This window comes from Dasypus novemcinctus, chromosome 6, assembly GCF_030445035.2.
Source record: "Dasypus novemcinctus isolate mDasNov1 chromosome 6, mDasNov1.1.hap2, whole genome shotgun sequence".
Taxonomy (NCBI): domain Eukaryota; kingdom Metazoa; phylum Chordata; class Mammalia; order Cingulata; family Dasypodidae; genus Dasypus; species Dasypus novemcinctus.
In genome coordinates this window covers 111,028,268-111,033,227 of record NC_080678.1, presented here as the reverse complement: position 1 = coordinate 111,033,227, position 4,960 = coordinate 111,028,268, and positions in this window count along the sequence as shown.

The window sequence follows — 4,960 nt, the reverse complement described above, 5'->3', positions numbered from 1 at the left end:
CCAGAGGGTGTCTTCAGCAAAGGAAGATTTTAATAATCAAGTGGTTAAAATTACCTGATCTGTGCCTAGCACCCAGCCTCTTTCCCCAGCCACTTTTGTCATTGCCCAATGGACTCATGAACAAGGTGGCCATGGTGGTAGGGATGGAGGTTATGTATGGGCTCAACTACATGGACTTCCTCTCACCAAGGCTGACTTGGCTACAGCCACTGCCGAGTGCTCAGTCTGCCAGCAGCAGAGACCCACACTCAGCCCCTGATATGGCACTATTCCCTGAGGAGATAGGCCTGCTACCTGGTGGCAAGTTGATTATATTGGAGCCCTTCCATCATGGAAGGAGCAGTGATTTGTTCTAACTGGAATAGATACATACTCCAGATATGGCTTTGCTTTCCCTGAACATAATGCTTCCCAAACTACCATCCATGGATTTACTGAATGTCTTATCCACTGTCATGGCATCCCATACAGCATTGCTTTTGATCAAGGAACCCACTTCGCAGCAAATGATGTGGGGGGAATGGACACGTGCTCATGGAATTCACTGGTTTTACCATGGTCCCCATGATCCTGCAGCAGCTGAATTGATAGAACAGTGGAATGACCTTTTGAAGACTCAATCACAGCATCAACCAGGTGGCAATACCTTGCAGGGCTGGGGCAATGTTCTCCAGGAGGCTGTTTATTCTCTGATCACTTTATGGTGCTGTTTCTCCCACAGCCAGGATTCATGGGTCCGGGAATCAAGTGGTGACAGTGGGAGTGGCACTGCCCACTATTAATCCTAGTGATGCACTAGGAAAATTTTTGCTTCCTGTCCCTGCAACCTTAATCTTTGCTGGTCTACAGGTCTTAGTTCCAAAAGGAGGAGCGCTTCCACCAGGGAACACAATAATATTTCCACTTAACTGAAAGTTGAGACTGCCACCTAGCCACTTTGGGCTCCTCTGAATCAACAGGCAAAGACGGGAATTACTGTACTGGCTGGGTTGGTTGATCCTGACTATCAAGGGGAAACAGGACTGCACCTAAATAATGGAGGCAGGGTAGACTGCCTGGAAGGGCCTTTAGCATGTCTCTTAGTACTACCATACACTGTGATTAAAGTCAATGGAAAACTGCAACAATGCAATCCAAGCAGGGCTAAAATAGTTCAGAACCTTCAGGAATAAAAGTTCGGGTGATCCCATCAGGAAAAGAACCACAGCCAGTTGAAGTGCTTGCTGAGGGTGAAGGGAACATGGAATGGGTAGTGGAAGAAGGTAGTGAGAAATATGAACTTCAACCATGTGGCCAATTACAGAAATGAGGACTATAATGGTCATGAATCTTTCTTCCTTGTTCTGTTATGAATATGATTGTATATGTACATAAAATGAATATGTAAAAGGTTCTCTTTCCTGACCTTTTCCCTCATCATTTGGCATAAGTTATATTAGTTTCTTGTTATAATATTTAAGGATGTCAAGTTTAAGAGTGAATATTACCCAAGGACTTGCACCTTATTCTGGAGGGAATTAGTATGTTTCTGGTTGTACACAGGGCAATTGAATATTGTTGGTGGAACTATATATGTCTGCCATTGTTTTTATTTAGAGACTTAAGTATGGTTTAAGGTAATGTGTTTGGCTGCCAGGTTAACAAGTGATGGACTGTGATGGTTAGGCTAATGTGTCAACTCAGCCAGGTAATGATGCCCAGTTGTTTGGTCAAGCAAGCACTGGGCTAATTGTAGTACAATGACATTTCATGGACTCTAATGATCAATAACGTGATTGCATAGATGGCTGATTACATCTACAATCAATAAAGGAGATTGCTGTCAGCCATGAGTAACAATCTTCCCCAGACAGTGGAAGGTCTTAAAAGGGGAAATGATTTAAGTATTCAGAGAGAGAATTCCCAGCTCTACTTTGGACAGCCACCATCTCCTGGGAACTCATCAAGGAGTTTCATTGGAGCCCCTGGTTTTAACCTGCCCTGCAGAATTTGGACTTCTGCATTCTCACAGTTGCATGGTAGAATTTTATAAAATCTGTTTCTATTTACATGTCTCTCCTGTCAGTTCTGTTTTCCTACAGACCACTGACTAATACAAGCCCCCCTCCTAATTAATCTACTCCTTCTCCAAGTCTCTCAGTAGATACCAGTAGGAAACTAGAACCTGCTGTTGCATGAGCTGAAACTAAGCTAATCTGCTTGTTCTTCAGGAATCCACAAGACAAAGAAACAAAAAAGAGAAAGGAACCAATATAAAATAAAGGGGCCCTGTCTCTGTTCATCTCAGTAGATGCTGTTGGAAGACCAGAATCACTACCAGAGAGAGGGCTGAAAATGAGGCTAGCAAGTCCCTTGGAGATACACCAGACCAAGAAACAGAGAGAGAGAGAAAATGAGAGAGAGGAGAGAGGAGAGAGGAGAGAGGAGAGAGAGAGAAGTAACCAGCCAAAAGAAAAGGAAGGAGAAAAAAGGTGCACTGGCTCTTTATGACCTGATAGATGCTGGTGAGAGGTTAGAGGCTGGTTCTTTTAAGGTGACAAAAACCAAAGCTGGCATATGTGCTGGTCTCTCAAGGATCCCTAGATCAACCTCAAGCACAAACCCGAGCTGTGGAGGATGAGGTTTCCTCTGCCCACTATGGCCACAGCCAGCTGCTCCTGGAATCCTGGCTTTGTTTTTATAGCCACCACCATTTCTGCTAGCAGTGTGTCCGCTGAGGAATGGAGGCTGGTTGGAACTTGCATTTATAAAAGCTGAACTCAGAGTAGGCTTTCCCTTCATCTTTAACACCTGTGGTTATTCTAAGTGTCCAATCTGGTTCCAGGGTTACCATCTAGTTAATTCTATTCTCTTTTTCAAGCTTACTCATTTTACTGGTGGAGAGAGAAATCAGTAAACTATTCTACTTTTTTGCCCCTAATGACTCATCCTTGACTTCTTAAGGGTGGAGAGGCAGCATAAGATTCCCTAGCTACCCTTGGAAGGCAGAGGAAGAGGAGAAGCAACTCAAGTCCCTTGTGCCCCAAGATCAGGCCTCAGGATTGAGGCTGCTCTACAGGCCCCCCCCCCCATTGTTAGTCCTCTTATTTGCCATTCCAGCTGACCAGGACAGACTGCTACTGAATTCTGCAAATGGAGGGCATGCTGAGGTTGGCCAAGAACAGCCCTTGCATAGGGATATCACAAGCTCCAAGCTTGTTTGTAGCCAAAGAGGGTCAGAGGAGGCTTATGCAGACCACGGTAGACTCCTTAGCCCATGGGCCCTGTGCTCATCCAGGTGGACATGAAAGATGGGATGCCAACTGGATGAAGAAGTGCTTGGAGGGCAATGGCATCCTCCTTTTTGTGGCTGCCTGGATGAGCATGTGGCCAGGGGTGCTATCCACTACTCCAGGAAAGAGGGATTATGACCACTTAGAAGGCAGCCCCAGCACTGGAGATGGAGAGACCTGGCTGACTGGCCCCATGGCATTCAGCAAGTTGCTTCATCTCTCTGCATCACAGAGTCCCCATCAGTAAATACCTGCCTTGCCAGATTGTTCCAAGGATGAAGGTGGTTTGTAGGTAGTTTACCTAGCATGGTGACTGATGCAATATTGGAGGGTGAATATGGAGCAAACTGCCAGGGAGGCAGAGACACAGACTTTGGGAAATGGGAGGGTCCCCTGAACCAGCCATGACTCCTGGGCTCAGTCCTCCTCCCACATGCCACCAGGAGGCAGGATGTAGGGTTTATAGTGCCCCTGCTGGAAATTGGACCTGGACTCAGGTCAGGCACACCCAAAGTGCTCTGGGACCTTTTGCCCATGGATTACACAAGTCAGTTCATTTGTTAATTCCTTGACTCACAAATTATTGCTGAACATCTCTTTCAATATAATTCAGTATAACATCTCATCAGTCAATAACTGATTTAGGTAGCAAGGAGAAGGCAGTGTCAAAACCAGAAAAAGTCCCTGTCCTCATCGAGCTTTAATTTTATTGGGAGAAAATAGAAATAAATATATACTAAATACATGAGAAAAATAAACAGTGTGCTAGAGGAGGATATGAGGGGAAAACCAGGAAGAAAAGGGGGGGGGCAGAATGCATTCTCAACCAAGAGCTGAGGTGTTCCTCAAGTGTCTAGTGATCTTTGTCTACCCATTGTCATCTAAGAATGTGGCATTAAAATAAGATTGTGGCTCTGTGTGCCAGGAGCCCTTCATAATTTGTGTATTCCATGCTGGACTTTCTCAGGACTTTGGGTTTCCTGTGATACATTCTATGGGCAATGAGTACTTGCTTTCTTCACTGTTCTAGAGCCTAGACACTCCTTCCAAATCATCTCAAACTGGAAACTAGACAAGGTGTGGTGAGCTGTAGACTACTGCTTCTCATATACTTTTTCTAATTATTCTTCTTTAGGAGGTCCTTTTCACACAGGGCAAAAAGAGAAGAGGAATAAAGAGAAGTTAAGTGAACAGTGTTAACATTAGCTAGGAAAAGGAATGGTGTTATACATGGTACTAGGGACTGCCAAGGGTAAAATCTATGTTGTGGGTGGGTTTTCAGAAACTAGTTCTTTGCTATTTCTCAGATACTGGGGTAAGATCCAGAGTGTTTGTGCCTCCTGCAACGGGCAGGACAGGTGCTTTGTGACTGGAGATGGGTTCTTATCCAGGAAGTATAGCAAATGAACTGACCTGCCTGAGCCACACCTTTCTCATCTGCAAAATGAGAGTATTGCTTGGATCCTGGGGTTGGTTTGGAATTGGAAATTGTGCATGTAAAGTGCCTGGGACATAAGCACTAGTGACATTAGTGGCAGTCCTGATAGAATTAGAATAATATGTCCTTAGTTTCCTCATTGACTGCTGGCAGTTTTAGATACAGCCTAGAGGAGGCAGTAAAGAGGGTGGGGAGGAGACAGTTTCTCTTGGGTGTATGGCAACACATATAAACAGGACATTGAGAATTG